Below are 24,856 nucleotides of genomic sequence, written 5' to 3' on the forward strand. Positions count from 1 at the left end.
CAACACTGTTTTTGTTAAAAAGCTACCTCATTATTTAATTAGGGAAGGGAACTCCCATTAAGAAATAATTACTTCTACTAATATAACTGACAATCATAAACTTGCTGGGAACACTGATAATTGTTAAGGACCATGCCTAGGTGAAGGGGCAGGTCAATTCTTCTAGAGCCTCCACAGCTGTGAATCGTAACAAGGAGTTGCAAAGCAGCCTTTACTATTGCAGATGTTCCTTGTGGACTAGAATGAAATAAATTGAAGGCAGAGGGAAGAGGAGGGAGGTCAGATAATGCAATGGCCTCTCGGTTAAGAGGACAGAGAATAGCAACTGCCTCTCATTCTTCTTTTATCATCATCATTCTCTCACATGAAGAGATCCATTCTACAGGTCTGAGTTAGACTTCCAGCAGCCACTGGCAGGTGGCTCCTGTATCACAACAGATAACCATCCAAGGTCACATGGCCAGTATGTGTCAGAGGAAGAATTCTGAAACCACTTCTTGATTCCAAAGCAAGCTCTCTATCTATTGCCCTAGAGATTGCCTGTACTCCTAGACTTTCAATAAACTTTCTTGTACCCTCCATTCAATATGAAAAGAAACAAATTCCAAAATTCACTAAGTATATGTACATAAGAAATAGCCAAAAGAGGCTAATTTCAATGGAATAATATAATTATTTACCAGATATTCCCCAAATCCCTTGACAAGATTCTTAAAAGCATAAGATAGGGATATACCCTAGATCTAAAACCTCTGTACTCTATCTACTATGTTATTAGTATCCTTACTTTATAGATAAGGAAACTGAGGTACTCTGAGTTTAAGTGACTTGCTCAGGGTCACACAACTAGTAAGTGTGTTAGGCAGGTTTTGAATCTACATCTTCTTGATTCTAAAGAAGATATAAAGAATAAAACTTCAATGAATTAGTTATGCCAGACTATAGTGAAGAGCATTGAACTTATGCTCCTAAGTCAGATGATCTGTTTCATCTTAGATCTGCTGTTTATTAATTTTATGACTATGGTAAAACACATCTACCTTATTTGAACCTACTTTTCCTCATCTGGGGACAGGAAGGTAAAGCACTAATTAGAATGCTGGATCTGGAATAGGAGGACTCATTCTCAAATCTGGCCTCTGACACTTTCTAGTTGTACAACCCTACACAAGTCACTTAACCCTGACTGCCTCAGTTCTTCCTCTTTCAAATGAGCTGGAAAAGAAAATGGCAAATCATTCCAGTATTTTTGTCAAGAAAACCCCAAATGGAATCAAGAAGAGTTGAACATGACTAAGAACAACATTAACAAAAACAAGTAAAATAAAAGGTGGACAGAAATAAGGACCCTATATCCCACAGGCTTCCGAGAATTAAATGCTACCACGTATAACTGCTTTATCAATATAAGCTGCAATTTTATCATTCAACCAGTTTCTGCTAGAGAAACTGGCCCTTACAGAAGCCAATATATTCTTCAAGATAGGTTTATACATCATTTAATCAACAGACAAGGCTGTACAGAGATGTAGTACACAGGATCCAGCAGTTTATGTAGAAAGAGGGCAGCTATATCCAAACACTTAGACTGAATGCTGCTGGAGCCAGGGAAAATTTCTTAAAGACTCATTGGAAAAAATGGAAATATTTTCATACTCCTCCTCTATAGAACATCTGTCTGAAGCACCACTACCACAATAGAAAATAATAAAAAACCCCAAACAAATGTGTCTGCTTTCTTTTATGAACCTCCTGGTTTCTAGGAGGCACTGTTACAAAATTTTATCAGGAAAAGTAATTGCAAAGAGACATATTTCAGACTTATATAAGACTAATTAACTCAATAAGCATTTGTTAAGCAACTTCTAGGCAATGGACCTAGTAATAAAAAAAAGGCAAAAAACAGTTTTAGTTCTTATGGTCTAAAGGAGAAACATCATGCAAACAATTAGGTATAGATAGATATATAAATGATAAATTGGAGATAATCTCAGAGTAAAGACATTTGCATTAGGAAAGATACCTTTTGCTTCTTGCAAAGAAGCTGGGGGATGAAGTTACCAGAGAAGCTGAGAGGAGGGAGAGAATCTTAGACAAGGAGAGGCAACCAGTAAAAAAGCAAAGTCAGGAGATGGAAGGTCTTGGTCAATGAACAGCAAAGAGACTAATGTTATTCAATTTCAGAGTGTGTGAGGCATGGTTATTAGGGGAGTTAGGGAGTAAGGTATAAGGAGAAGTAAGGTATAAGGAGACTCTAAAGATAAGAAAGAAGCAGGTTATAAAACACTTTAAAGGCCAAGCAGGAGTTTATATTTGATCCTGGAGGTAAAGGGGAGTCACTAGAATTTATTGAATAAGTAGATAACATGATAAAATCTATATCACAGAAAGATCAACTTGATAGCTGGGTGGGAAATGGATTGAATGGGGAGACACAAAGCTGGAAGACCAAACAGGCTATTGCAGTAGTCCAAATAAGAAGTGATAAAGACTTATTCTCTAAAGAAAAACTAATAATTAGTATTGTATAAAAGTAGAATGAGTTGCTTCAGAAGGTGGCAAGTTCTCCACAACTGGAAGCTTTTTTAAAAGTTTGGAAATATTATTGAGGGTATTCCTATTCAGGGAGGCCTTGGATAAGGACTCTGAGATGATCTGATTCTATGATTATTTGGTCAGTAAAGTTAAGGTAGATGACAGATTCAAAGGAATTTTTATTTTCTTCCTCTAGCTAGAGCAATAAAGACCCTAAATGATTTGAGAAAAACAGGACAATGAAGGAAAAAGGAAAATAAAGGGATGCATGGAGTGAAAACTCAGTTTTTCCTAACTGATGTCACAGGAATGATAAGTATATATAAATTTTATGGTTAATATTTCTGACAGTTTCTTCAGTTATTTTATAATCAAAACTTTCCTGGGCATAGTCTGAAAATTCTACTTTGAGGTATCCAAACTAGAATACTGGATAGAAGTGAGTTGGAATTTTTTTTTTTTCCCATGCCCCTTGTATAATCCCAGAAGCAGGCACTGTGGGAATGAATTGCTTTGCAAGTTTTTTGGAGGATTGCTCATACAGCTTATGTTTGTTTTGTTTTGAATTCTGGCTTGTGATTTCATTGCTGTAGGGAACTCTGATTGAAAAAAAAAAAAAAAAAAAACTCTACCAAAAATAAGATCTGCAACTACTCTTCAAATGATAAGTGTTTCTTAAGACAGAGATAAAGAGCCTTGCCCAGAGTCTCATAGTCAGAGAAAGACCTTAAATGTATGTCTTCTACATTGAGAAGCTATCTACTACTACTACATAATGCCTCTAGCTAATTCTTTTTCTTTAACATACAAAAGTGCCAAAAATTTTCCACTTAAAAGGAATATAATTTACTTTTTATATCTATAAATTGGCTATAAAAAACTGAACACAGAATGTAGAAGTCATTTCCCAACTGCCACACTCATATGAATTTGCTCTTCATAGCTGCATGGCAATGAAAAGGCTGAACATTCATTACTGCTGAAGTAATGTACTCCAGGCAGTGTTGATTTTGAAATAATAATAACTCACATAACACTTCAGTTTCCCACCGTTTTCATATCTATGATCTCATTTGAACCTAACAATAACCTTTGTGAAGTAAGCCAGGCAATTATTATTGACCTCATTTCATACAAATATGGGGAATCAGACCCAAAGATCCGGCACCATAGTGAAAGGCTGCTGAATTAGGAGTCAGAAGAAAATGACCAGGTTGGAATCCTGCTTCTGATTTACCAGTTACATGACTATAAGTGAGTCACACCTCACCTTTTGCAAATTAAGGGCCTGGAACTGATCTATGAAGTTCCTTCTATCTCTAAATCTATGATCCTGTGCTCTTAATTTCTTTATCTGTAAATAGGAGATAACCTGTTACAGATAAACTTCACTGGTACCTTCTATGTATGAAGCACTGTACTAATTGCTTTGTATAAATATCTCATTTGATCCTCAAGAAAAAAAAAATCTGAAGTAGATGCTATCATTATCTCCATTTTACAAATGAGAAAACTGAGAAAAACAAAGGTTAAATGTCATCTTGCCCAGGGCCACTCAGCTAGCAAGTTTCTGAGCCCAGATCTGAACTCAGATCTTCCTGACTACAGATCCATTGCTCTATCCACTGGGCCACCAGCTGCCAGGTTGTGACAATATTCTTCAACTGAAAGCACAGCCCTATCGAAGATAGAGTGGTGCTCATCGAAGTTCAATTTAGCTAACATTTATCAAGTGCCTATATGTACAGAGAACCACACTTTGTCTTGGAAATGTAAAAAAGAAAAACAAGACTATTAAGGAACTCAGAAATGAATGGGAAGTCTAAAATGGAGGAGGGGAGGAAATATCCCTACAAACATATATTTTAAAAAGTATGATACAAGGGAGAAAGTGATAATCCAAACATAGTATTGATAAGAAAATTTGTGTTTCAGATAGCAAGGGCAAGAAGAAGTTAATCAAACAGGATTCATCCAGCCTGGACCTTGAAGAAAGCACTTCAACAAATCAGGTGAGCAACAAATATTTAGTTCCAACAGGATTTCAGACATTAAGAGATATGCTGACAAACATATGGAAGAAGAAGAAGAGAGAAAAAAGGATCAAGGGAAAAGGATCAAGTACAGTTTGGTTGCGGTGTGAAAAATATTTTTTACCAATGAAGTGGATTTAAAAAAAAAAAAAGAATATCAAATTTGTAGGTAACACAAAGTTGGGAAGATTAGCTAATGTATCAGATGACAGCCAGGAACAAAGGGCTAAAAAATAAGACCTAATATTCTTAAAAATGCAGCAATGAATGTAAAATCCCAAATGGGTTCAACAGTAAAATTTTGAGGAGTGTGAGAGGCATAGGTAGATAGCAGTTTGTCTGAAAAATATCTGAGGATATTAGTGGAAGGGAAGCTCAGTATGAACCAAGAAAGTAAAACTACAGCTTAAAAAATGAATGTAATCTTAGTCTGCATTCAGAAAGGCAAAAAACTCCCAAAGAGGGAGGCAGGTGGAGAATTACTGTCTTCTATACTTATTAAGGTCACCTTTAAATTTTGATGTCCCAATTCTGGGTATCATATTTTAATTGTTAAGTTTAAATACATCTGAAAAATGGCAATGATCTTTCATTTTATTTTATTTTTTATCCCTAGTGCCTAGCAAATAGCCTTGCAGACAGACAATAGAAACTTAGTAAATGTGTTGGATTAGATGATAAGCAAAGGCACTAAGATTTGCAAAGTGTTCAATGGACAATAAATGATTCAGTCTGGTAAGATCACAACCATAATGTATCAGAATGGGAGTAATGTGAGTAGATGATGAGAAAATAGAAAAATTCTAATTTCTGGAAGGGCTTAAATTTCAGGCTGAGTTTGACCTTTATTTGGTAAGAAGAATGAAGGATGCAAGCATTTTCTTATTAAAAGCCTACTATGTGCCAGGCATTGCGTAAAATGCTTTACAAACATTATTTTCTTTGATATTCCCCACAAATCCCTATAACAATCCTGTGAAGGAGGTGCTCTTATTATCCCCACTTTACAATTGAGGAAAAGAAATTGATTATGGTACACAGAAGCTAAGGAAGAATAAAATGATAAGGAATGTGATATTTAATATTTTTAATATTTCCAAATGATGCATGGTGGTCAAAGAGGAAGATGAGGGCTGAGAAAAGACCAATGAGAGTGTAAATAAGATTGTCTTTAAGAAAAGTTTCTGTAAAAATAGTGATACAAACAGAAAACTGGATTTCAAAATGTCAAAAATGAATTACTACTGAGCAATGAAAGGAGAAATAGTAACACAGTATAATGAGGTAGAAGAATCAAAAAAAATTTTAAAGGATGAGGGGGATCTAAATATGTTTGCAAGCTAAGAGGAAAGAGGGAAGGAAAGGTTTAATATGTGTTACAGACATATGGAGTTGAAAGGGAAGGAAGGATAGGGGTATCAATCTAAACTAATGTTTTTAAAAGTCTGGGAAAATTTGATGTTAACTACAGTGCTAACTAGAATTTTGCTGAAGGATTTTCATGTTAGCAAAAACCTTTCTCTCTAAAATATTAAATGAGAAATTATTTATGTATCATAAATGCTTTTGGGCTATAATTTTTATATGAAATTACATTTAATTTCTTCTATAATTTCTCTCTTATATCATAGCAGGGTGTATCATACCTCAGATTCCTCAAATTAGCAATAAGTTCCCCTAATATTTTTTAAGCAACAAAGTGTACTATGGCCAAATTAGTTCAGGAAATGCTGAGCTAAATAGTTTCTGAAGGTCTCTTCTAGTGACAAAATTCTATGACTATGAGTTTTAAAACAAGAAGGAACACAGCAGAAGGCCACTTGGGGCACAAGGCCAAAGAAACAGATGTGAGGTAGGGTGGCACTCAGGGGTGGGTAGTAAGAGGCAATGGAAGAATAGGGTGCCAGAAGAAGAAAGGGGAGTAAAGGGCAAACATTGGTTTTACTCACTGTTTTGCCTTGGGCTAGCTTTGTTTACTATGACTATAAGGGTAAAACAGTCAAAAAATGATTCATTTACTTGACTGACAATATGCATCTGATTCAGTAATATGTAACTAGACACCCCTTTATTCCGGCTGACTGGTTGTATTTATACACTGGACTGAAAGCTAAATGAATGTAAAAAGAAATTTCTTAAGTATTTAAGCTTCTTCCTATTCAAAAAACTTAGAAATTATCCATGAAGAAAATAAATTACTTTTAGAATGTGATACAGGAAATCAATTTTTGCATGGAAATGCTTCCAACTAATAAAAAGAAAAAAAAACTTTTTATATGATTGTGTTTTTTATGGTTGATAAGAAAAATGAGTAAAACTTGTAATGGAAAATGTCACAAAGACATATTATAATGAAACAACATTAAAAAATTATTATAAATCTTATTTTAGCTTACTTCCTGAAATTTACAAATGAGAATTATTGTCATAGTACTTAGTACTTTATACACAGTTGGTGTTTAATAAATGTTCATTAAATATGCTTTTGATTAAATAGCACAACTATAAAACAAATGAAAGAAATATTGACTTAGGTGTTTCAGCTCTCTCATCTTTTTTTTTTTTTTTTTTTTTTTTTTTTTTTTTTTTTTTTTAGATTTTTAAAAAATATACCAAGCATAGAAATATAAAGACTATTTTGGAAAAAGAAAAGAGAATAGTCTAGAAACATAAACTGGGTCATAAGGTATGAGGGAGAAAAGAGTTTCTTAATTATATAGGAATGAACTTGTCAAGATAAATGAATTTAATCTGCTATCTTGAAGACTCACTTACAGAATAACCTCTAAATGGAAAGTGGCCTACCTGCTGCCCTCTGATGGCTGACTTAAATTCTAAATAAATTTACTTGAGTTTAGGCTAAGAAATTGAACTTTGATTATGGAGCACAGTGTCAATATTAGGATATAAAAGCCATAAGGCTTTTATAGATCAGTTGGTACTATCTTCACATTTGAAAATGAGTTTAAATGAGGCTCAGAAATGTTAAGCCCAAGATCATACATACCACAATAAAAGGAGGTTAAAATTCAAAAATAGGTTCTTAATACTGTGGAGAGGCAGTATATTTGTCTGGATATTTGATAATTAATAAAATAAACATATGAATTATAACAGTAATTACTATCATGGCATGCACTATGCTGAGTGCTAGGGAATGAATTCAACTAAGGAAGACAAGTACTTGTCCTCAAACTAACATTCTCAAAGGGGAAGACAATACATAGTGGAGTGGAGGCCAGGAAGAAGGGAAATCAGAAAGATGATGAATGGAATTTCCATTCAAAGAATGATGATATAGACATGATTACTGTTCTCAGAGCTAACATTGGAAAGTGGCAGTGAAGGAGGATGATAGAAACATGGCTAGAAAGTAGCTTAAGGTCTAGACAAGATAAGGTGAATGCTCACCAATCAGAAGTCCCAGAGTCCTAGTGTGGGAACTTGAATTCTTGAAGATGTTAGGGAAATTAAAGTCTCTCCATATAATTGACCAAATTGTTTATTTTCCCAGATAATTTCATGCCAATGTATTCCTTCAAGTAGAATATTTTTTCAGCACTTTAAGACTCTCATTTCAAGTCTGGACACTTTTTCCACAAATGTTTCTATACTTCCTTTTATTCCTTACTGGACTGTGTCTATGAAGAGCTATGGTCAAAAAAATTAATTATCTAGTGACTCTTTTTGACACAAGGTAGGCTCATCTTATATACCAGACATTCAATCCATCTCTGTGACTGAACTCAAAACCTTTCCATTATGAAATCTTTCCATTGCTAAAGCTTGCACCTTGAGGGAAGGACCTGGGATTAACTTCATATTATAATGACGTAGGATTCAAAAGAAGCTTTTAATGGAACATTTCAATTGACCTTTTCTTCTAATTTTTGCTCCCTCAATAAGACATTATATTATAGAATTTGACCATGTCACTCTCCTCATAAACTGTTATGGTTCCTTCTAGGATCAAATACAAACTCTTTTGGCATTTATTTAAATAACTTACAGCCTGGTTCTAACTTATCTTTCTGGGCTTATAAGCATTACTTTCCTTCTTGCTATTACTTAAATATGGCATTCAATCTTCCACCTTTGTGACTTCACACCTGCCTGAACATCAATATTTCCTCACCTGTTTCTTATTATCACTAGCTTTCTTCAAAGCACAGTTCAAAGGCCACCCTACTGATAACTATAGTTGCTAATACCCACTCTATGAAATTATCTTGTATTTACTTTGCATCTGCCTTTTTTACATGTTGTTTCCCTGACAGAATGTAATCTCCTTGAAGGCAGGGACCATATCATTTTGTTTCTGTATTCTCAGTGCCTAAAATATAGGAAATGATCTTGACACTGGAGGGAAAGCAAACTAGTTAACTATTATTTAGCTTATCTTTCCTCATCTCTTCTTACCTACCTCTCACTCCCTGGGCCTACTAAGTTTTTTGTTTTTTTGCTGAGGCAATTAGGGTTAAGTGACTTGCCCAGGGTCACACAGCTAGGAAGTGTTAAGTGTCTGAGACCAGATTTGAATTCAGGTCCTCCTGACTTCAGGGCTGGTGCTCTGTTTACTGTGCCACATAGCCACCCTCCTTACCCCCCTCAGTTCTTTAAAACTAATCATCATCATCATTTTCAGGCTAGAAGCAAAGAGCCTAAGTGTTCATAGGATCTGAATTTCAAGACAATGAAAATGTTAATGAAAAGTTAATAAGAAAATCCTATCTGCCTTGAATAAATACAATGAATACAAACTGGGACTAGTTACATCCTAGGGAACTGAAGGAACTGGAAGCTGTGGTTACTGAGCCAAAAAGTGGTCCTTGAAAATCAGTGGAGAAATTCCTAGGTCAGGTGACCAGCAAAATGGATCCTCAGATCTCCATGACTCTTCAAACCTCTCCAAAACAGAAATCATGCACCAAAGATAAAGGAACTTCAACTGTCTCCTTGGTCTGAGACATCAGAAAAACAAAAGAAAGTAAAAACTCCAAGAACTAATGCCTAATTCATGCTCCTCCTCTTCTACCACCCAGCACAATACCAGCAGAAGGTTTCACAAGTTGACCTGATCTATGGATTTGTAACAAACACAACACCACATTTCTAGTCCCTCTTCCTTCTTTCCATTTCTGTGGAGATCCAAGTTCCAAACTGCAGAAATATCCTCAGGCCTTGAGACCCTGAGCCACCGCAGTAGTCTCTACTACCAAAGATCTCTTTGAGAGGAGGAACATAGAGAAAAGTACACCTCCAAGAAATGGATTTTAATCTTAATTCACTAATAATTTCTAAAAGAATGGATATTAGGGGCAGTTAGATGGAAAAGTCAATAGAGCACCAGCCCTGAAGTCAGGAGGATAGAGTACCACTGAATTCAAATTTGACCTCAGACACTTCTGTGTGACCCTGGGCAAGTCACTTAACCCTAACTGCCTCAGCAAAAGGTACAACAGATATATCTGAGCACAAGTCCATAGCCCTCTCTACACTCCCTATCCAAACTTTCAAGGGCAGAAATCAAAATACAGACTGCAATGGTACTAGCATGGAGTTACCTTGTTTAGCCAGGCTAGAAAACTAAGAAATAGAGGGAGCAGGACAGGTACTGGGCACTCTGTTGAAATTCACTAAGCCTGGAGGAAACACAGCATTCTCCAACTGGAACCAAGCTGGTCCTCCCCAAAGTCAATCCAGGCAGAGACCTAAATTGGTGAAATAGAGAACCTAAATAGAAACCTAAATTGGGAGAAGGCTAAAATGCATTATGATTCATCCCAAAAAGAAACCACCATCAGAAGGGATGGAATTAAAAAGTGAGCAATTAAGGAAAATAAGGGGGATGGGGGAAGAGGGAGGAAGACCAAAATTACCATAGATCTCAGAAAAAAGAGAACTCCACAAATTTAGGCATAAGCAGATAAACCAACAGGGAAGATATTAATAGCAGAAAGAATTATGGCCTCATTTAGGCAAAGAATTCATAGATCACCTACACAAAAAAACCCAAGGTTGCAAGCCCCAAGACACATAATAGTTAAATTGAGAAAAAAGAAATTCTGTAAGTGGCTAAGATAAAAATCTTTAAATACAAAAGAAAGGAAAATTTAATAACTCAAGACTATTATATCTACCAGAAAATGCAGAGGGAATGGAATATGTTCCCAAGAACAAATGGGTCTCAGGATACAATATCCAGCATGACCTATCTTGGAAAATCCCAGCTGTACTATAAATGAAAATATATGGACATTTGATAATAAAGAGGTGTTCAAAACATTCTCAGAAAGAAAACTAGAATTGAACTAATTATTTACTTCTCAAACACTCCAGACAACAGAGATGCATGAAGAATGAATAAATACAACAAAGACAGCAACATCAGCTGAGTAACATCTGAGAAACCAATAAAAGATTTCTTTCTAAATGTACTCAAACCATAGGAATGAAAGCAGAGATTCGGAAAAGTAATATTGGAGAGGTAAGCTTGGGTCATTACCAGCCTACAGGTGCATCAATGTTTCTTGTGGATTAAATCATAAAATGGGAAAGTGTGTAGAATGGAGGAGGAAGGAGAATAGAAGGGAATATGTGATGTGCTCCAGTTAAACTTAGGGCTAGCAATGAGAGGAAAGTGATTTTTATAAGTCTCTCAGAAAAAGCTTGCAAGGAAATGGACAAGGAGGCAAAAGGTGGAATTAAAATATTGGAGGTCTTGATTTGGTAATAGGAGGGAGATCCATTGATGAATGCTCTTATATTTAAAAAGAGAAGTTCTGTGAAAGGAGATGGGGACCTTGTGCTGGGTATTGTCTATGGGGATTTGTTGCATGAAAAAGGCATTTGTCCAGGAGCTTCAGCTCCTGGAGACAACTGGTTCCTGATGGAGTGGTAGACCATTGATTTAGAGAATGAATATGACCAGGAAGAAATAGTGGTGAGCTATGTAATTAAGGATATGGGGATGGAGTGGAAAATTACTGACATGATGCAATGTTGTCCCCTAGAAGAATTAACATTTTTTCTGATAGTAAGCCACAACAGGAAAAAGAAGTCCAGGATGCAACCTCATCAAATCAGTGACAGAAACAACTTCAAACAGGATAGACTAGAATGGATAACTCAGATGATCTGATTATACATGAGAAATTCAGAATAGCGTTAGGTTATATAAATATAGGGACCATGAACCAAAGAATGAGATTCTAGAGAAGATAAAGATGATGAATATAATGAAGAGAATGAGGGGGAAAAATCCTCTCTGGAAAGGAGAAAACCTTTTTATAAAGAATGAAATAATAATAATAATAACACTAAGGAACAGAATTAGTTGGAGAGGATAAGAGAAAGGAAGAATCTACTTGACAGAGAGAAAAACAATGAGTGGAAGAATTAAATAATCAGATAAATACAGGAAAGAAAAAGGAACTGATAAGCAAAACTCCAAAAAGTAACAAATAGGACACAGCCAAGTAGAAGAATGCCAGAATGCCAGAGGGAACAGGGCTACCTTAAAAAATAATAATAATAAATTAAGCTAAAGAAACTGAAAAGATATAGTACTATGTTTATGGAAAATATAAACCTAACTTTAAGTGTGAATGGACTAAACAAGCCAATGAAATTAAAAAGAGTGACAGAGAGGGACAGCTAGGTGGCGCAGTGGATAGAGCACCAGCCTTGAATTCAGGAGGACCCGAGTTCAAATCTGGTCTCAGACACTTAACACTTCCTAGCTGTGTGACCCTGGGCAAGTCACTTAACCCCAGCCTCAGGAGAAAAAAAAAGAGTGACAGATTGGATAAAACAAAATTCTATAATGTGCAGTTTATAAAATAACATTTTTAAAACAGACATCCACAAAATACAACTGAGTGATTGGAAGAAAATGTACTATGTACCAAATGAATCCAAAAAAGCAGAAATTGCAATTGTGCTATCTGACAAAGAAAAAATATTCAAAAAGTGAAAAGGGACAACTAAACAAGGAAACTATACTATAATGAAAGTAATCATAAGTAAAAACCAATTTAGATGCCTTAGCATCCACATTCACAAAAGAAACATCAGCTTAGCTACAAAAATATACATAAACAAAAACACAACAGTGACAGGACACTTCAATGTCACCTTTCACAGCTCTTAATAAGTCTAACTGAAAGATAAACAAAGGGGAAAATATGAAACTGAACAAATTACTGAAAAAATTATATACAAAAAGACTTAGAGCATCATCTAAATAAAACTGAAAAAAAAAAAAGATATATTTCTCATCACCACATAGAACGTTTACAAAAACTGACCATTTATTAGGGCATACAGATATTTCAAACAAATGTTAAAAGGCAGAAATAGTAAATGCATCCTTTAAATTTCATAATGCAATAAAAATAGTCATTGATACAAGAATCACAAACACAAAAGACAGTCAAATGGCGACTTAACAATGAAATCCTAAATAATGATGGGTCAAAGAACAAATTATAGAAACAATAAATTATGTGAAAAAAATGATAATGATGAAACAACATACCAGAATTTCTGGGATGCAGCTAAAGCAGTCCTCAGGGGAAAAATCATATCCCTACAAACATACATTAACAAAATAGAAAAAAAGAGAATATTAATGAACTGAATATACATTTTAACAATTAGAAGCCAACAAATGAACAAGCCCAAAATAAGCACAAAAGAAGACGCATTAAAAATTAGAGGAAAAATAAACTACAAATTGAAGAAATAGTGTAAAGTTGGTCATGATGGAATGCACCTATAGTCTCTGCTCCTAGAGAGGCTGAGACTAGCCAAATTATTTGGGCTTAGAAATTCTGAACTGCAATTGTAAAACACTTATTGCTTATCTGCACTAAATTCTGTTCCAATATGGTGAATGTCTAGGATTTGACTCAGGGTGCCTAAGGAAAAGATAACCAGCTCAGACTAGAAAAGAAGCAGATCACATCCTCCATGCCAATCAGTAGTGGCATAGAATAACTACTGAATTTAGTTACTGAATTTGTGGACAAGACAGGTGGGGAGGGAGGAAGGAAAGGAAAAAGGAAAAAGGAAAGGAAAAAGGAAAAAAAAAAGGAAAGGAAAAAGGAAAGGAAAAGGAAAGGAAAAGGAAAGGAAAAAGGAGGGGAAAAAGGAGGGGAAAGGGAGAAGAAGGTAAAGAAGGTAGGGAGGAAATTTACATTATATTAACTTCATCCAGAACAGGCTACTATCATTTCTTTTCTTGGCAAGGAGCTAGGGAGAAAGGTGGGATGACAATAAAAACAGTACACCATTTGACAATGTCTTATGATATTCTTGTGGACAAGATGAGAGAGTTACAAGTTTCACGTTAGCATAGTTTGCATTTGAAACTGGTTTAATGGTGGCTTTCAAAGAATGATGACTAACTGATCAATGATTAATTAATGTCAAGCTGAAGAGGATCTCTAGTGAAATGTCAAAATGAAGAGCGACTTCTAGTAAAGTACCTCAAAAATCTATTCTTGGCCTGTGGCATTCAACATTTTTATGTAAGAACAGTTCACCCACCCTAATTAATGTAATCCCAGAAAGCCTCGCTGGATTGACTCAATCAATTAATCAAAGGTTTAATTAGATACAAAAAATTCTTAATTTGAAAGAGAGAGATACTTTGGTCATTAGATGGAAGCAAATAAACCACAAAGTGATTGTCTTGTAATTAGTTGAGAGAAATAGCAGAGAACTGTAGGTTATGGGTAAAGAAGCAAAATGGGATTTAACTTTCATGCCACAGGGGCAACTTGAGCACGGGTGAATCCAATGGAAGAGGATTCCTGAGACAAAATGCTTTAGCTGGGGAGGAATGAATTTATCTCTTACCCAGCCTCCGTTGACAAGATTACAACCCTATGAACTTCAAGAGTTCTGAAGATCTGGATTTTCCACTAGGAAGTGGAAGTACACTTAGAATAGGTGTGACTTAGTCTGGAGCTGACAGACATGCTAAGTATAAACTAAACAAGGAATGACAGTATGCAAGATATATACACTGATCTGCAGAGGTCAGCAAAGAGCTATACTTAGAAGTTCATGAAGACTCCAATGTTCAAGAGATATCAGCACACCTTTAAGTTACATGTGCTCCCTAAGTTTGAATCTATTCTTCCTAAGGACTTTGAGTATTTAAAGGAGAGAGTCAACTCCTGTTAGTGAAGGAGGGATTTTGTACAATAAATATTCTTTCTAGCCCCTTAGATTTACCCTGAGAACCCTAAGTGGAGAATAATCATCCGCCCTTTGGGGATTTGGCCTGCCAGTGTAGATGCAGCTTAGGGTAGTGAACCTTGGAAAGGTGCTACACAGAGAATTGGCTAGATGTGTGTTTATGAAATATACATAAAGCAAAAAGTTGAATAAGACCGCTAATACATAAGCTGATATAATCAGGACATTAAAATATCTCAATATTCTGGCATGATGACCCCAAATTAGTAAATTAAAATTTTAGAGAAATAAATGTAAAGTTCTATATGTCAATTTTGAAAAATCAGCTGATATAGAATAATAAGGAATAGTTATGCAACAATTCAAAGGGAGGCGGCTAGGTGGCGCAGTGGATAGAGCACCAGCCTTGAAGTCAGGAGGATCCGAGTTCAAATCTGGTCTCAGACACTTAATACTTCCTAGCTGCATGACCCTGGGCAAGTCACTTAAACCCAATAGCCACAGGCAAAAAAAACAAAAACAAAAACAAAAACAAAAACAAAAAAACCCAAACAAACAAAAAGCAACAACTCATTAGGAAAAAGGCAACCAAGATCATACTGAATTTCAAAATCATGTTATATAAAGATCAGTGGAAAGAAGGTAAAGTCAAGTAAAGGGAAGATACTTAAGAGGAAATGATTGCTAAATTTAAGTAATTGAAAGGTTATCTCATGGAGGAAAGATTAGCTTTGGTTTCCTCAGTCCCATACAGGCAGAACTATGAATGACATTCTAAACAATTAGAATTGCCCAAAAAAATACAGTGTACCACTTAAGAAGATAATGAGATCTGAATCATTAGAGAGTTTCAAATTGACCTTAGATGACCACATGCCAGGGATGTTGAATGTGAGGGATGCTTGCTTAGGTATAGGTTATATGTGTTACTGTTGTCCAAGCATTTCAATTCTGTATGACTCTTCATCACCTTATTTTGGGCTTTCTTGGCAAACTATTGAGATGGTTTGCCTTTTCCTTCTCCAACTCATTTTATAGATGAAGAACTGAGACGAACAATATTAAGTGACTTGCCCATGATCACACAGCTAGTAAATATCTGAGGCTATATTTGAACTCAGGAGGATAAAGCCTTCCTGACCTCAAGACCAGTACTGCACCATCTAAATGATCTTTAAGTTGAGACTGATTCTAAATGTCATAAAAAGAAAGACTGCTTTAAAAGATGTGTTGTCTATTTTCCTCTGAATTTACATAATGAGTTAGTGTGTAAGAGGAGAAAGAGAATGGCTCAATGGAAAAAGGGTTGGATCTGATATCAAGGTACAAGGGATGAAATCTCATTTCTGCTACTTACTATTTGTGTCACCTAAGGCAAATCATTTGACTTCTCTGGGCCTCAGTTTCCACATCTGTATTAGAAGGCTGAAATGATGATCTCTCTGATCTTAATTTTTTTTAGTTTTAAATCTATCATCCTGAGTGGTTTTATAGTTATATATATATATACATATATATATTCGGGCTAGCTTTCTGGAGGTCCTCTGGATGGGCCTTGGTCTCAGCAGGATAGATACCGCGAGAATTGTCAGGAATAGAGTCTAAAGTCTTTATTGTCTCCTTCACAGTCTGTTCACTGACTCCTTCACAGTCTGTTCCAGTCTGACCAACTGCCTCTGATTGCCTCTGTCCCCAGTTCTCTTAATCCTTAAATACCCTATTACAATTACATCATTACAGTATACTAGAGTGATTATATCATTATATCATACTAGATATATGTGAACTAGAGAACCATTAAATCTCATCAATTGCACTGAGTTAACACTTTGTTCTAAGTATCCTTGTTTCAAGTATACTTCTCCAGAGTTCCAGCCCTCTACACACACACACAATCTTATATATAATTTTGTATGATCTGAAAGTAGTGGCATGACCTTATTGTATAACACAGATGGACATTTAAAAATTCTAAACTTCTCTGTGTGGTTGAAAACAAATACATTATACTTGTCAGTCTAAATATACAAGAAAGTAAGTAGTGGTTTATGATATGTAAGTTATAAAATTTGGTAAAAATCTCCAACAAACTTTCAAACCCTAGTCATTTAGCTGAATGCAAGAGGACACAAAAATTCTTTAAAAACTGATTTATAAAGTCAGGAATGGTGGTATATGTCTATGATTCTTGCTGCTTAGAAGGTTGGGGTTGGTGGATCACCTGAGCTTACAAATTGTAAGCTATACTATGACTTAAGCCTGTGGGAGTCACAAGGTTATCTAAGCCGGTGAAACTGGTCCAGGTTGGAAATGGAGCAAATCCAAGATCCTGTGCCAATCAATAGTGATATCAGTTTGGTGAGTAACTGCTGTACTTCAGACTGGGCAAGATAGGGAGACTCAGGATCATGATAAATGAGGAAATATGTATAGAAGAATTGCACATGTTTAACATATATTGGATAACCCTCTGTCTAGGGGAGGGAGATGTGAGAAAAGGAGGAAGAAAAATTTGGAATACGAGATTTTACAAGGTTGAATGTTGAAAACTATCTTTGCATGTACTTTGAAAATACAGAGCTATTTTTAAAAACTAAACTAAAAAATTAGGGAGACCTAAATGAAACAACAATAAAAAGTTCTTTATAAACAAAAGAAGCATACTTATATAGTTAAGAAAAAACTACAATGATAGATAAAAAAATGAATTTGCTTTTTAGTACATTAACTGTCACTGGAGCGATATACAATTATAAGTAGTGGGGAAAAAAATTCAACAAATACAATTCAATAAGCAATTAAATGTTTAACACATTTGAGGTACTGTGCTAAGTGTTAGTGATAAAAGAATAAAAAGTAGCATATTCTCTTCCTGCAAAAAATTTATGTTTTACTGGGAATACCAGAAGATTATAGATCTAGAATCAGAGAGTAACTCACAAAGACAATGAACTCAACTTCCTCATTTTCTACATAAGGAAACTAAAGTTCAGAGAAGTGCTTTGACCAGGATCTCAGAACTATATTATCAGATGCAGATATACATAAGTTAACCCCTGTTTGCAATTGTATTTACTTTTCTAAATTCTTTTTATCATTTTACAGCATTGGTTTGCGAACGACAGGATATAATGCTCCATGAAGCAGGAAAGCCTGTTTACCTTTTAGAAACAATAGTTACTTATTTTGTCTGATATTAAAACCACACATATGGTTGTTAACAAAATCTGATCTGGTATGAGCAAAAAAGTTATGGGACAAGATTCATTTACAAAGTTTTTGGCTAAAATACTTAGGGGATGAAATACTATTTAATCTAATCATACAACAAAATAAAATATGATTTTTAAGAAGTTGAACTCCATACTACTATCAGATCATGTTCACTTGAACAATTCTGAAATAATTCCTCTGAAAACACCTCTGTAAGATGCAAGATGCTGAAATACTGATATTCTTATAAGTATTTATATTCTTTTTAAAAAATTACTTTCTAACCAAAATAAACCCCTTAAAAGATATGATTTGAAGCAGTGTTAAGAAACAGATGTGAAAAAAATATCCACAATATTTATAGACCATCAATGCTGATATCCAAACTGGTTAATACACCTAAGAATCTTAACTGAAGGCTTACTATGAATCTACGCAATTTCAAATTCTTTTAGATATACATACTACTATTAAGTACAATAGTACTTTCTGATCACAAGTAGAATACTCTAGTTTTGGGGGTGGGAAGTGGACGGAGAGAATAGTCCTGAACTCTTAATATAGCTCACAGTGAAAGCCATAATCTAAATAGCGACCTCATCACTTTCAAGCCTGGATTAGCCTAACTTTCTTAGGCACACAGTGACCTCTACTGGTGTACAGACAGAAGACACCAAAATGGAAATTTCCCTGCAATTTTAACTATTAGGGTTAAGAAGCTATAAAATGTATTTTAAACTGCATTATAAAACTTCTCCTTTTCTGCCATCAGACACCCATCTGAAGAACACAGAGAATGCCACAAAATGTGACAGTATATTAACTGCTAAATTAATTTAGCAGTTAATTGTGGTGATGGTTTCTGCATGCTGAAAGATGTAATTTTAAAGGCACCGCCAAGAAATAAAATAAACAAGTGTAACAAAAATTCATGTCACAAAGATTCTGTTTTGATGACTCGTTACCAATCCAACAAGTTAGCCAAGGAACAAAACCCAAAATACATTTCTCAGAACTATGCAATTCCTTAAACCTATCTAACCTATAAAGTTGCTAAAGTATTTAATAACCTGATTTCTAGGTTCTAGGGATTCTGGTATCACAAGAGCTATTCTGAGTGGGTTCTAGAACATATGCAATTCCTTTGTCTATCCAGAAGCTAACTCAATTCAAAAACATATTCCAGGTACTATTTTATGCAGATGCAGGGAACATAAAGACAAAAGTGAGACTGATTCTGTTCTCAACAAGTTTTACAATTGAATATGAAGGGAAGAACCACTTAGAGATGACTAAGCCTCCAAGAGTTTATTCCAGATCAAAGTGAACACTTTGACCACCCTTCAGTTTAGGTCTGTATTTCTGTAGGGCAGCCAGAACCAAGCCCTCTTCTCAGTATGCGGAGATAAATAATTTCACAATGACAAAGGGACTTCACTAATGGACAGACTGAAAAGCACAGACATATCCCACACAGCTGGTGGAGTTATTATGGCTTGTTGACGTTAACTGGATTGGGGAAAAACAATGACAAATGAAATTAATATTACAAGGGGACAGATTAGTTATTTGGAGAAATGTTCTAAAAAGATGATTGGTCAGACAAAGTTACAGTAGAGTTTTATGACTTTAAAATGGAATCTGGTTATAATGTAACAGCACTATTATAAAATGAAGGGGCCAAGAGCCTATATGTTATAAATGATAGTGAGAAGCTTATTAAGAAAAGCATTGCAGAGATTAATGAGAAATTTGGCCTCTGAAAAATTATTAAAATTATTTGAAGGTAGAAAAGTCTGGCAATGGTTTAAATTTATACATCATTTTATGTTTAACAAGTGCATTCCTCACAACTTTATGACTTCAGTAGTATTAAGTATTACCATCTCTATTTGAAAGATGAGGAAGTTGAGAGGATAAGAATTAGAAACATGCTAATTTCCATGCTGTTTTAAATGACATTATAATTATAGAGAAGTCCTATAACAGTGGTGGTAGTGCTACTAGGTATAGGTTACCCAGTTTCTATCAAGCAATTATTACTATATATATAATTATTATGTATACTATATATATATAGTATAGATTAAGAGATATAAGAGCACATACATACCCTAATTATTATTAACTGTTTTGGGGAAAACATAATTCTGGGGTGGCAGTTAACTCTTTGGAAAAATGCTATAAATGGATGATTGTCAAACAAAGTTACAGCACATTTTCTTTTTAAAATTTACAACTTTAAAATGGGATGTTTATATTGCATTAACACTGTTATTATAAAATTATAAGAATAAAATTATGCAAAGTATTAAATCTATAATGATAAGAGAGTCAGCATCAAACTTTATATAGAGCTGGCAATGGAATTGGGGAGATCTGCTTGTAATCACCCTTTGGCATATATTCTTTTGTTCACAGATTATGTACCTACTATGTGCCAGGCATTGTGCTAATAAGCACTGAGAATACAAAATGGGACCAAAAAAATAGTCCTTGCCTTTAAGGAGTTTACAATCTAATGATGGAGCATACCTTTTAGGACCCATGTAATTCTCTGAAACTCTTAACCTACAAAGGAGGTGCTGACCTGCTCCCCCAGCATTTTCCTAAGCCATTGAAACCACAAGTCCAATTTTTAGCCTTGTATAATTTTAGAAGGCAGAAGTAACAGTAGTTGACAATTATACAGTGGCTTAAGTTTGCAAAGTGTATAGTTAACATTTTTCATTTGCTTCTCACCTGTGAGGCAGGTATTAATTTAGATGATTTAACTAAGGAATGCAAGGCTAAATGACTTGTTCATATTGCTAGATTCAAAATGGGGTCCCTTTTAATGCCAAGTCCAATGCTCCCTTCTACCACACAATGCCACTCTGTTATTCTTTTAGAAATGCCATAATATAAATGGCAAACATAATACTTGAAAATATGTTAATACACATAATGCTCAGTCAAGTATATATTGCATATTATATTTCTCTGCTTGGAGGATAATACTCTGTAGACACCAAGATGTTATTTGGTGGAATATAGAAGCAATTTATGGAAAAGCAATCTTAGTGTCCTGAAATGATTAAGGCTTTTTCAAAAATAATATAAATGGGAGGGAGGGAGAGAGAGAGAGACAGAGAGAGAGAGAGAGAGAGAGAGAGAGAGAGAGAGAGAGAGAGAGAGAGAGAGAGAGAGAGAGAGAGAGAGAGAGAGAGAGAGAGAGAGAGAGAGAGAGAGAGAGAGAGAGAGAGAGAGAGAGAGAGAGAGAGAGAGAGAGAGAGAGAGAGAGAGATGAGAAAACATCAAAGTCAACTATGTCAGTTTTTCTGCAGTGGAATTTGCTCCTTGAGGAAAAGGGCTGTTCTTTTATTCTGTGCCTAATGCCTAGTACTATGACTTTCAAATAGCAGGTGCTTAATAAATGCTTAGGTGTTAGGTTATTGTACATACGCCTAATAAGCAACCTGGTGATAGTCGCCTAGATTCTGACTCCTATGAACAAAATCCAGGAATATATTGGACAGCAGCTGTGACAGCTGACCGACCTATGCTTACTATTTATATAAATGGAAAACCATTTGAAGGACTGGTAGACATGGGTGCAGATCGTACAGTTATTAGAGGTGCCAATAGGCAGACACCTACATGTCTGGGGTAGGAGGATCAATAGCTGCAGAAGTTAGTGCTAGGCTTTTGAGATGGATATTTGAAGGTGAAACAGGAGTTTTTACTCCTTTTGTGGTTGAAAAAATCCCTATCAATCTGTGGGGAAGAGACATTTTACAGCAGATAGGATTACAAATAAGCACTTCCGCTTTTTAGGCAGGGCTGCTGTTGAAGGCCTACCTACACTTTCACCGGTTCCTATCCAATGGAAAACTGATACACCAGTGTGGGTAGAACAGTGGCCCTTAAGAAGTGATAAAATTCAGGCCTTATTAGACATAGTGCAAGAACAACTTGACCAAGGACACTTGCGGCCTTCTCTAAGTCCTTGGAATTCCCCAGTACTTGTGGTGAAAAATAAATCTGGAAAATGGAGGATGATAACTGATCTAAGAAGAGTAAATGAACAGATGGAAACTATGGGAACTCTTCAGCCTGGACTTCCATCTCCTACTCAGTTGCCAAGAGAATGGTCTCTATGGGTTATAGACATTAAGGGTTGTTTCTATTCTATCACTCTAGTTAAGGAGGATATGAAAAGATTTGCCTTTTCAGTGCCCAGCGTTAACTTAGCTGAGCCTTATAAAAGATATGAATGGACAGTTTTGCCACAGGGAATGAAAAACAGCCCTACTATGTGCCAAATGTATGTTGCTGCTGCTCTTGCTCCAGTAAGAAAAGCATTTCCAAAAGTAATATTGTTACATTATATGGATGATATTTTGGGATGTGCACCTGAGGAACAAATGTTAGAAGCATGTCTACAAAAGACCATGGAAACACTAAAGTACTACAAACTGCATATCGCTACAGAAAAAATTCAAAGACATGCTCCTTTTCAATATTTAGGATATGAAGTATATCCTAAGACACTCACAGTACAAAAGCTTTCTTTAAGAACAGAGAAGTTGAATACCTTAAATGATTTCCAAAAATTAATAGGAGATATCCAATGGATGCGTCCAGTGTTAGGCCTAACTACCAATCAACGGCAACCTCTATATGACATTTTAAGGGGAGATAGTGCTTTAAATTTACCATGCCAGCTTACAAAAGCACAAGAAGCTTTGAGAGAAGTTGAACTGGCTTTATCCAATGTGGTTGAGTCACTCAAAAACCCTTGGAAATATCAGTTTTTGCTACAAAAAAGGCACCCACAGCAGTCCTTCATCAAGGAGACAGTGGGATTGAGTGGGTGAACCTCCCAGCACAACCAGAACAAAGCCTTACTCAGTGCTTGTGGCTAAAATTTTATTAAAGGCTATTAAGAGAGTGATACAATTATCTGGGATAAGTCCTGAAAAAATATACACATTCTATACGAATGCACAAATTAATGTATACTGTGAGGCCATCCCAGAATGGCAAATTTTATTGGCCACAGCTCCAAATTTTGCACATGGGTCTCCATTAAAGATAACCCGGCTACTACATAATTGGCAATGGATTTTTGAAGAAAAGATTTCTAAGGTTCCTTTTAAAAAGGACCTTTTAAAGGATCTTTACAGGTACCTCCAAAAAAAATATTTGTGCTGTATACTCTCATGATTAAGCCATAAAGAGAGTAGTCAGGACTCCTTTTCAGTCCACTCAACAGAATGAATTACTTGCTATCATGCTAGCTCGCTCTTATTACCCAGGAGACGTAAATATAATTACTGATTCAGCCTATTCAGTAGGTGTAGTACAAAGAATTGCCACAGCCCAAATAAAATTTGTAGCCTCCAATATATATCAGCTCTTTAAGGAACTTCAAGAGCAAGTGAGAAAGCATTCAGGCAAGATTTATATCTTGCATGTCTACTCACATAGTAGACTTCCAGGTCCTATTTTTTATGGAAATTCAAAGACAGATAGCCTTCTAACCATGTTAGTCAGTACTTGCTTTATTTCAGGAAGCACAAGAATCTCATTCTAAATATCATCAGGCTGCTCGAGTTTTACATTTACAATTTGGAGTAACGAGAGGAAGCTAGAAGCATAGTAAAAAGCTATACAGTTTGTCTTCCTTTCCACGCTCCTACACTCCCTCCAGGGAAGAATCCTCATGGTTTGAGACCCAATGAAATCTGGCAAATGGATGTGATCCACTATAAATCTTTCGGTCGTCTGTATTTCATCCACGTGGTAGGATTCATTTTTGCAGTGCCAACAGCAAAAGAGACAGCCCGAGTGGGCACTGAATTCCTTATCCAAGCACTTGCAATTATGGGTGTGACACAAGAAATAAAAACAGATAATGGACCTGCATACAGTTCTAAACATTTTGCGCACTTTTGTGCACAGTATAAAATTTTACACATTACTGGAATACCTTTTAATCCACAAGGTCAGGCAAGAGTAGAGAGAAGAAACAGAGACATTAAGACACCCCTCCAAAAACAAAAGAAAGGGGGAGCCACAGGTAACCCTAGAGAACTTCTAAATTTAGTTCTCTATACCATTAATTTTCTAATTTTTGACAAAGATGCACTAGGTCCGGCAGACAGGTTTTATAACCCACCAGAAGGGCAGTGTCCAATGTGAGCAGCTCCACTGTCCTTAGAAAATCGCCAGGTGATGTGGAGAGACCCAGAAAGTGGTAAATAGAAGGCACCAGATAAGTTAACTGCCTGGGGGAGAGAGTTTGCTTGTATTTCTTTAGATGGAGAAGGAATCAGATAGGTGCCAATGAGTCGTATTCACCTTGTCCATCAGAGAGAGACAGAAAAAGAGAAAGACCTCAAAACAAAGGAGAAAATCTAAGAAACATCTGATACTGAAAGAGCATGGCTAATAAGAAGACTGTTAAAGAACTTTAAAACCAGCAGGAATCATTGGACTTCCTAACACAAGATGAGACTAATGGACAATGGACTTATGGACATTTATAAATTCTCAATTTATGATTATTTGATCATGTTATTTGTTACATACTTCTAGCATGTGTTATGTTACTATGTGTTTATGTAATTTATGTAATTATGTGTAATGCCTCCCATATTGATGGATTTATGTTTCAAAGTCATGACCACCCTATGTTCTAAATCAAAAGAAAGGGGGAGATGTTAGGTTCTTACTAAGTGCTAATGAGATAATGAGATATTAGGTTCTTACTAAGTGCTAAGTTGGTACTTAACAATTCTCCAGTTCCTGCCTTTACTGGGAGTTTAACCCCTTCGAACTTCTGGGGAGGAGCTTGCATGCTTAGGAGGAGCAAAATTCAT

The 24,856-nt window shown here is 35.6% G+C and overlaps 1 protein-coding gene and 1 long non-coding RNA gene across 10 annotated transcripts in view; one reads left to right on the forward strand and one right to left on the reverse strand.

Moving 5' to 3' along the window:
- The window catches only part of SCAF8 (SR-related CTD associated factor 8), a 252,202-nt gene that overhangs the window by 95,774 nt on the left and 131,572 nt on the right, over positions 1-24,856 (reverse strand). For 5 of the 8 annotated variants that reach the window (XR_012489162.1, XR_012489159.1, XR_012489161.1 and 2 more), the window contains exon 21: positions 13,108-13,158. The exons of the other annotated variants lie outside the window; for them this stretch is intronic. The gene's annotated coding sequence lies outside the window, so the exon portion shown is untranslated. The remainder of the gene's footprint in view (positions 1-13,107; positions 13,159-24,856) is intronic. 8 annotated transcript variants of the gene reach the window in all.
- The window catches only part of LOC141565832 (uncharacterized), a 57,831-nt gene continuing 36,664 nt past the window's right edge, over positions 3,690-24,856 (forward strand). Inside the window, exons 1-2 of one of the 2 annotated variants that reach the window (XR_012489165.1) lie at positions 3,690-3,748; positions 4,471-4,547. This is a non-coding gene — a long non-coding RNA (uncharacterized LOC141565832). Of the gene's footprint in view, positions 3,790-4,470; positions 4,548-24,856 lie in introns of both variants that reach the window. The other variant, XR_012489164.1, reaches the window with a different exon arrangement.

The sequence above is a fragment of the Sminthopsis crassicaudata genome, chromosome 4, assembly GCF_048593235.1.
Source record: "Sminthopsis crassicaudata isolate SCR6 chromosome 4, ASM4859323v1, whole genome shotgun sequence".
Classification (NCBI taxonomy): Eukaryota; Metazoa; Chordata; class Mammalia; order Dasyuromorphia; family Dasyuridae; genus Sminthopsis; species Sminthopsis crassicaudata.